General features: G+C 40.4%; 1 protein-coding gene across 1 annotated transcript in view; it reads right to left on the bottom strand.

Moving 5' to 3' along the window:
* The window catches only part of LOC104274154 (protein phosphatase 1 regulatory subunit 1C-like), a 28,870-nt gene that overhangs the window by 16,635 nt on the left and 2,364 nt on the right, over positions 1 to 9,871 (bottom strand). The window lies entirely within an intron of this gene.

The following is a 9,871-nucleotide window of genomic DNA, read 5'->3' as shown; positions in this document are numbered from 1 at the left end:
TTTCCCACACAACACTGAATAAAAAAACATTTACTGGAGAACAGATCTCCAAAACTGCCTGATCACCATCAATTCACTGAGAGACAGAACAGCATCACTTTGCTGCAAGGAACAATTTTCATTGAGTAAGGGTATAAATCCTTTGAATGAAGAGAGACAAAGCAAGACCTAGTGATTTATGGTATTTTGCACAATAATATAGGTGGGTTTTCCCACCCCTAAAAGAAATGCAAAACAATTCAGTACGTAAGGCTTATGCACAAACAGTGAGTTTCTCTGCTACACAAATTCAGTTAAACCAAAGTGTTAGCTTAGACATCACAAGGGATCTGGGACACCAGTATTTTGGGAGAAAAGAGAGGTTGAAACCAGTAATATTTTCAATTTGAAATGTTTTTGGTTTAACTCACTAAGATTACTGACAATTGAAACCGAACCAGATTCTTTTTTTTTTTTTTTTAATTACTGGCAAATTAAAAACTAATGTTAAGAAATCAGTTATTCAACATAAAATACAGTCTCTGACAACTATGCACATTATAGTAGATACAATTGGTCTCACCTTGCAGTTGCCACGGGCAGGAAAACATCAGGGGCAAAATCTTTAGTGCCTTTTTATTGTGTGTGACTTGAACTTGCAAAAAACCTACCTCTTCTGCTTTGCCTAAGGCATCAAAATACCCCAGAGCCAGCCTGCGCTATAACTAGAACATAATTACACCATGGAAGCATAGTGTCTGGCACTTGCATTGACAGTCAAAGCCTGAAAACAAGTATTGTTCTCAATATTTCTGGAAAGCACTAGCAAGCATATCAGTTGATTCAGTTTCATTGCAGAAAATATAGGCAAAGTACAGAAAAGGTAGACCCTTTTCTAAAGGCTTAGACACATTTGTGTCAGACCTGTAGATTATGTAAAAATGAGTTTTTTTAACGCTATTACTTTTGATCTCGCTAAGAGGGATTTGGAAGAAAAGCCAGGCTCTAACCACTCCGGAAATTTGAGGAAAACCGCTGGCATGCAGGTGAGATGTGATAACCTTACAGGTTTTAGCTGGAAATTATAAACTGCAGTCAGACTTTAATATAACTCAATTCTTACAACCGTTCTTGCCTTTTAGTAACGCACCAGAGCTGGTGGCAAGGAGCTATACAACTTTCTGTCACCAGGGGGAGCTTGCACGCCAAAAATATCTTTTTTTTTTTTTTGACAGCTCAGTTTTCTTAGTGGTGGCAAGGAGCTTGAAAGCTGAATTTACATAACTTCTCATTCCTGAAAGAAAAGGGAAAACCTGCTGCCTCCGTTTGCCTTCGGAGGGGATGGCCAGCCTGGGGGCACTCTGCTGTGCTGGGCTACAGGCAAAGTCCTGGTGTGTCCCCTGTCCCTGTCACCTGGAAAGGTGCCACTGCAGGGAGCAGCCCATGAACTTGCACGCGTTGACATATACTTCGTGCTGTATGTACAACATATGCCGTGAAGGTGCACCCTGATCTGGGAGAATCACAGCAAATATTTCAGGTTGTTTGCGGTTTTTTTTTGCCTCTGAGTGTTCGTCAGATCCCACAATTCCTTTATATGTATTCTTAAAAATAGTTACTCCCTAGATTGCTCACAGCCTGCTGGCGATCTCCCCTGACTATAAAAGACCCACAGAATAACATTGGCTCACAACTTGAGTGAGTGCTGAAAAAACCTGAAAAATCCTTCAAGAAAAACTAGCAGCTACAGCAGAGGAGAGCTTTTTAAACAACATCCTTCTGGCCTGTGCAGCTCACAGGAAAATTAATCCCTTTTCAGATCCATGCGCTTGCTGCAGTATTTCCTGTGTTTTTCTGGTCACATTCACACACATAATTCATGCGAGTGTTCAGTCCTAGCTGCAGGCCTGAAAGGATGTGGTTGAAATCTTCAGGCTGCTCGTGTCCTTGTCTCCATGCCAAAGCTTTGGTGGATGGTTTTGGGAACTCTCTGTTCCTGCTAAACTGAGCAATGTCACATCCCAAGGGGTGAAGTTATGGATGGGAGGAGAACAACATGGCCTTCTTCAGAATTTTTTTTCTTTTTGATATATTCAAACTAAAAGGCATAAACTTTAAAAATAAAAAAACCCCTCACAACATAAAAAATACAGACAACATCCCCACCACAAGCAGCCCAACACAGTTGGTCCCTAAGAATCAGAAGCAAAGTTTCTCTTGGCCTTACTGCAGAAACAATGGGCACGATGTTCAGATAGAGATATCACAAAGCTAACATGCTAGTTGGACATTTATTCATTTCAGAGTGAAATCTGATGGTAGAAATTTAAATGACTAATGGTAAGCTACTGCCCCTGGAAAAGCAGCTTGTGCACAGGATCTGCTCTCGAGGAAACCATCACACCTTTCAAATCTCCCAGCCCTGATGCCAGGAGAATTGAGTGCGGGTGGTGGGAGCTCTGCCGAGGGGCATGGTCCTGCAGCTCCTGTCCAGGAGCCCAGGAGATGTCAAATGTTGAACAGGAGCAGCAACATGTAATCTAGGACTTCATTTCATCGTCATACTTGGGATCAAATTCAGGATTTTTAAATCCTTGAGATGAAACAAAGGGGCAATTATTATTTATTACAATAGGACTCGCTGGAGTCAGTGCCTGCCATGTGGCTTGGTTGTCAGCCTCCAGCAGAGAGCACACAGCTAAAGCCAGGAAATAAAATCTAATGCTCTGCCAGATGACTGGCTTCGTAAGAACCTCACATCTTTTCCTACAAAAATATTATCTTTTCTTCAAAAGCTGTTTCAATTCAGTGCACAACACTGCCAAAATCCTTGGAATTTCACTAAAAATATGTTTTGTGATATAAAGTAACCAGAACAACACGTGTCCTTCCTGGTCTTTCTACTTTATGTCTTAAAATAAGCACTAAGTCTCCCACATTCCTTTTGTCTAATATTTTATGCTGTTATCTTTTAAAAGGTTGACTTTTTAATGATGTCTGTTACTGCTTAGAAGCAATCAATAATACTATGGTGTTTACACTGCTCTATATTTAGTACAACAATGCTTAATACTATTATTTTAAAGTCCTGAATGCTGTTTCACAGACAGTATTTGCAAGATTACCCTTCTCTCATAAAAATAAAGTCATACGCTTAAAAAGTGACCAGTTCAGCACTCACTGCATGAAGATTAGAAAGAGCTATCAAATACGTAGACTTCACACCAAGCTGATAAAATTAGTGGAAATGCTCCTGTAGACTTGGTCCCTGTTAGATCAGGCCCTTAAACCACACGTGGCAATTTAGGGACCAATATTGGTGCTCAGTGCAATCTTTTCTTTCTCAGATGTCAGGTAATAGTGACAGATGACAAATTATAAATCAAACCTCCAAGTTTTGCTGTAGAACAGATGTCAAACTTAGTCTCCACTGAACACTTCAATCTCTCTAAAGGTACTGTGGTATTTATTGCAGCCAAGGCCAGAGCCATTTTGAAGCAGAAGCCACCAGCTGTGTGAAATGAAATGTATTCAAAGCTGCCAACAACAAGAAATTAAATACAGACTACGGCAGCATCTGCCAACTTTTCGGGCAGTAGCAGAACAGTGGCAGCCAACAGAACTTGAGATGGCAGCAATCTAAAGTACCCTTTCACCAACTCAGCGATTCACTAATTAATTTAGCTCATTTTGTAGATTTTTTTAAAAATTTTATCTACTATCATCATACTACTGTACAAGTCTGAGATAGAAATGAAGAGGGTAGAGGGAGTGAGAAAAAGAGACCAAGCACTGGGAGGTAACGTCTTGGGGAAGATAGCCAGGACTGCAGTGGGGTTGGATGAGATGACCTTTAAAGGTGTCTTCCAACGTACAACACTCTATGATTCTATGAAATTTGTTCAAGATCATACTACCATGAGTGGTGCCATTGCATCGAAGTGCCTTCTGACTAATATGTGGGTAAGAACAGAATATAAATTAAGGGAAGAACTAGTTTTGAAACCAAAGCCGCACCTTTCTTTTGTGGCCTGGTTAGGAAAAAACATAATGATAAAAGACTGCAGCATGATTTTTTTTTCCCAGTGCTTCACGGGGTCCAGGCAATCTTGGAACTTCCACCCACGAAATTAAGTGCACCGATGGCCATTCATCACATCACAGCCATGCACAAACAGGAGCAGCACACACAAATAATGAGGCAGAGCTTTGCCTCCTGTTATCCAAGAACCAAAATATGGAAATAGATCTTCTGCCTAAAGAGAATGGATTGAAGAATGGGTGTCACCAGGCTTAAGAAAAGATGCTGCTCCAGGAACCACGCAGCACTGCTAAGGAATTACAGGAGGAATTGGCCCTGACGTAAGGGATTGCTTCAGCTGCTTTTGTGGAACAGCCCGAGACATCCACCCAGTATTTATCACAGCCCTTCAGCCCACTGGAAAAGCAACAAGGTTTGAAATATACACTCAGGACTGAGAGGATCATCAAAACCCATCTCCTCCTGTTCTGGCATCGTGGCTCACATGCAGCACAATCACATTAAAAAAAAATTAAAAAAAAGGATCATCACTGGAAAGATTGCTAAAATGCGACACCATGAGCCAAAGTGACTGAAGGCATAAGGAAAGTCTGACTGAGCACTACCTCAGTCTGTGAATTTTCACAAACCTGTGCTTGATGTCCAGAAAACTGTGTAAGGTGTGTTATACTGTGGCTAATATTAATTTCCTAAAAATTAAATTTAAGCCAGTGCATGAACCAGAAATCACAGGACACAGTATTTTTCTTTCTAGTATAACAGGATGTCTCTTGCTCTTATGCCAATGCGTTTAGTTAATGCTAGAAACACTTCACAGAGTTTGTCGCACAACACAGCAGCTTGTAAAATGATACAAGTTTCTGCAGTCACTGTTTAAGTTTACAAACTTCATTCCTCTGCCACTTGAAGTAAATTTAGCCTGAGATTTTCAATCCGCCATGACTCTCATGGGCTTCAAACTCAGTGCTAACCACACTAACGATAATCCTTTATGTCTCCCGAGTTTATCCGTGTTCCTTGTTAACCTTCAGTCACAAAGTAATGAGATGCATCAGACATCATCAAGCTGGCCTAAGGGGTTACAAATTTGGATGAGGGCCACATACTGTACTAATTGCTTCTAATAAATTACATATTTCAGGAGGGATATCATGATTTTAATCATTTATTCTGCATGTTGTTTCCTTTGGAGAGAAGAACAAGCAGGCGCTAAACAAGCCAAGCATCTGAAATTCATGGCAGAAGCTAGAAAGTGCTCATTTAATATCAACCATCATTGTAAATACTAGAATTATGCATGTATCAAATCCCTAAGTCCGAACACTTTGGGAACAGCCAGTGAGTCCTCGTTGTTTTAATGAGTCAAACCAAAATGATGTCTTTGAATGTTCCTTAGATTTGTAACAACCCAAATTTAATCCCATTTCAGATCTTGTAGCTGAGGCCTAGCTCAAGAAAAAGTCTTTGTTTGTATGCAAAGAAAAATACATTAAGAGGGGAGTTTAAAGGATGTATTTCCCAAAAGGCTGCAAGGGAAAACAGTCTAACATACCTTTCACCTCTGAGGGGAACGACTTCAATTATGATTTGATGGCAGCTAATTGCAAAGGTGGTCCAGTGAACACACAGAGCTGCAAGAAGTTTCTTTGAAACCTGCTTAAAATTAGTGGGATCTTGCTGCTGATCTGAAGAGCCTCCTGCAGGGTGAACTAGGACAAAGAAAGGCTTCCTATTTCCCTGACCTCTAGCACACCCTCACTTGCAGAGTCACTGTTAATGAAATCCTCAAACCACTTGGGAATGTGCACTTCCTTCACAGGGGGAGACCTTGATGGTATTTTAATAGCTGCTAGTATTAATAGTAATAGCTGGTAGAAAATGTGGAGACTTGGGAGCTCTAGGGAGCAATGCAGGTTTGGGAATAGCTCAACCTCTCTTCTGCTTGTCTTTGTAAACCTTGTTTCCTGAAACTTCAGTTTGCATTTCCTTTCCAGGATGAGCTGAGATACCAAACAAAATGTGACTATCTAGGTAAAAGGGAGCCTGCCTCGGTACAGATTATGCCTTGGGATGGAAAGTGGTAGCTGTAGCTCTGATACTCAAGTGCGTTCTTTTGATTTCAAGTGATAATGAGACACCAAGGAACCACCATTACCTGCGATAAGTGCAAACTTCTTCTGCCGTGGCAGTCTAAGCTGCCTTGCACTTGGTTCCTCTCTACCTGGGAGGGTTAATATCCCATTTTAGAGTTCTCTGGTGACTGTTGGGGGAAAAACAAGACTTCTATCTTTGTAGATGGATGGATGGATGGATGGATGGTGGACGGATGGATGGATGTGCTAAAATAGCTGGACATCTACTTTAATGCAGGGGAAAAGGACCAAAGCATTCTTCTTGGTTTTGTCATCCAAAACAAGAAGAAGATTAGTAAATAGGAGAAACAGGCCTTACGCAATGAAAATTGGCTGGAAAAGATTTACCTAGGTAAAACTGGTGACTCTTCAAATTGAGAAACCTTTCTTTGCTTTTTGGGTTTTTTTTCTGAGTGTTTTTCCTAAGGGGGTTCAAGCCAACCTCAACATATGAAGAAGGTTAAAATGAAGGTGAAGGAAATTCAAGATTAGCATATTAGAGCATTGGAAGTTACAGGAGGATGAGTGAATTTGAAGTTCACACATAAAAGCGCAAGAGTAGCAGAAGAAAAAGGTGACACAAATGAGAAATAGAGATGATGAATTCTGAGTTAAGAGTGCTGCTATACCTGGAAAAAAATGTGAGAAGAGGTAAACCACAATTTACTGAAAACATGGTGGATTAATTTGATGCAATCTTCAGATACTGACTTTTGCCAACATTGCATGCTACAAAAGACCGTGGAACTAACAAAAACCAGTGTAGCAGGGTTAGAAGAAGAAATATTTTAGAAAACAAAATGGAAAACCTCTGTGACATCCATTAGGTTTGGTAATACAATATTAACAAAAAATACTGCACTGAGCTGTTATCTGGTTTGCTGTCTGATTCATTCCCCAAGTTACTACTTAAATCAATAGCTCTCACATTGATTTTTCCAGCACACTGTATTCCAGTAAAAAGAACAGTGCTCTGAGATGAGTCAGCTATTTTCTCCATCTGTAGGGACTTTGGTGCATTTTCATTTAGGAAAGTGAAAGCAAGAGCCAAAGTACATGCAAATATATAGTAATAAGAACCTGCCTGTTGCCCCATAACATGACACTGGCTCTGCAGACACACAGGTTTGCTACAGCTCGCTGCAGCAACTCCAGACCTGCCTCCAGCTAGAGCAAGCCTTTGTAAGGATGGAACCAAAATATTTGGAGGTGATTTTAGACAGATAATAACATTATCTTTCAGTTTAGGTAACTGCTGTGGCAGAGAGGAAGAATATTCCCACACTTAACTAAGAAGCTGATCTCCATATATTTACCATGACGAACCTCAGTAGTACTGCATTTTCATTTCTTTCATATGTTTTTACATATTTGCATATTCCCTGTAACATGTACTATCCTCCTGGTACTGTAAGTAGTCATCACTATTGTCTGATGTTGCTTCTGCTCCTTTAAAACATGTAAATTTCATTTTCTGTTTGTAATCACAACATGCACATTTGTCAACTCTTGCTTAGCTGAAACAGGTAACTTTTTCTCACGCAATTTTTAACTATTTCAAGGGATTTGCAAAAAGTGCAGCAAAAACATTTTCAGGAGAAACAATAATCTCAAGTGCTGTTTGGAGGTTTGGAGTCGGGCTGAAGCTCCTGCCACAGCCCCTGGTCTCTCGCACAGCTCTCCCCACATGGCTGCTGTCTTGGCTTCCATGCTCTGCACCTCTCTGTGAGCTTGGCTTATTTCTGGAAACTTTGACTTAACAGCAGCTAAAGCCTACTAAAATGCTGGAGAAGTTAACAAATGAAAATGTTTGCTCCTCTTTGCCACTACTGTTTTATGACTATTTGTTATCTCCATCTTTGAACGTAAAATACTGAGTTACAGTCCATCTATCCCACCTTCCATTAATCAGAGTCTTGGGGGATATGGAGCAGCCAAAGGGGAGTAAAGGACAGAGGTTCAGCGTCCAGAATCTCATTCTGTACTCTGTATTGAACACCATATTGTGAATACACTGAGGTAGAAACAGCCTACAGGGCATAAACGTATGTAAAGCTGTGGGAATAGTGTGCAATTACGAAGCCCCATATTCTGAAAATACTGTTAAATACTGTTATCTTCAACTGCCATAAACCTAGAACAATTTAAATCATTACAAAAACTCTGCTTCTCAGTAATGCTTTTGCAGTATTATGTATTTCACATTGCTTCATGCCTGTCTCCTAATCTCCTTGTCTAAACAAAATAACGTTCATGTTTTCGTAACAATGAAGAGGAAGCTATAATGAATTCTTACGTCAAGTAATTTTCAAATAGAAAGGATAGTATTTATGGCAGTTACAGTATGGTAAATCTGGAGCAATCCAGCCTGTTTACAGGAAGAGTTATCAACTTCTAGGTGTCCATCTGTGTATATGGGAACACCATGTAGTTTAAGATCAAGGAGAGGCATTTTGTGCTTTGCTTTGCTCTGTTTACAAGATATTTCAGGTTAGTTGTGATCTATCCCGAATCACATACTTTTCTATTTTCCTCCTGTTCCCTGGGAATTAAGTTGATGCAGAAGCAAACTCTGCCAGGTACTTCCTCAGCTCTCAGCAGGGTATTAAAGGTAATGCTGAGGAGGCTGCAGTGCTTAAGAGGAGTTATAAGGACCTATGTTACAGAACACTTCATTTGCACAGTATTTAGTGTAGGCTTGTACAGCAAGACGATACAGCAGTGAGACTAGTAGGTGTTATTGCTACCCATGCAAAGCTTCTTCCTTCCACAAATTATTACAATTTACTCTAATAAGGTTATTTCTAATATCCAGCACACAAACTTTAGCTCACTTTGACTAACATCCTTGTGTGGCACCTAGTGATGTTTTAACTGTTGCTAAGATAAACACTAGAGAGCTGAAGCAGCAGAAGGAGATACATAGAACTGGCTGATATGGTAAATTACCTAACAAGAGCGGCAGTAATTCACACCACAAATCAGACATCCCACCTTTTCTTTTTTTGCCAGGTAGGAAATTGTGGGAAGGAAAATGAGTGGAAATTGAAGTTATTCATTATCTGCAAGAGACACCTGGCAGGAGAGCCTTTGGTCTGCAGTCTGAAAATAACCCTGCACTGACAAATGTCAGTCAGAAGTGCTGGGGAATCGCTATAGCTCTTGTTTCACTGCAAGCGCCATTAAGTCAAACTCTGTTCAGAGTTATTTGAGAAACAAGGCCTAAATGTAGCTTTCTGATCACATTTGCTTTTATGTTCATTCCTGAAAAGCATATAAGCCCTTTAAACATTTCCTGAGATTTCTCTCTGTAAGACAAGAAAGGCTCACGCTTCCTATGATCATATCCAGCCCACAACTTTGACTATTCTCTTTTCCAAAGCTGCCTGGAAAAGGAGGCAGAATATACAGGAGTGGTTTAAATAAGAAACAGAACTGTATGGCGTCAGCACTGATAAAATATATATTCAAGGAGTTCTCTTCACAGTTTGGCATTGCATTATCTTTTATATCAAACTAATATAAGTATGCAAAATTTTTTTTTTTAATAAAATAAACAAATTCGCCACTGCCGCAAGATTCTGTGATAAGGGCAAATGGACATTCAGTATCAGCAGGTAGCCAATGCCAGATAGTCACCTCAAAGCACAAGAAGAGTGATGGCTGAGCATGACCCCCCCCCGGGGCCCCTTCGGGCCCGCCCTCCGCAGGGAGCCAC

This window comes from Apaloderma vittatum, unplaced genomic scaffold (genome assembly GCF_000703405.1).
Source record: "Apaloderma vittatum isolate BGI_N311 unplaced genomic scaffold, ASM70340v1 scaffold22795, whole genome shotgun sequence".
Lineage (NCBI taxonomy): Eukaryota > Metazoa > Chordata > Aves > Trogoniformes > Trogonidae > Apaloderma > Apaloderma vittatum.
The sequence above is the reverse complement of the archived record's forward strand: the minus strand, read 5'-3'. Positions and strand labels throughout refer to the sequence as shown.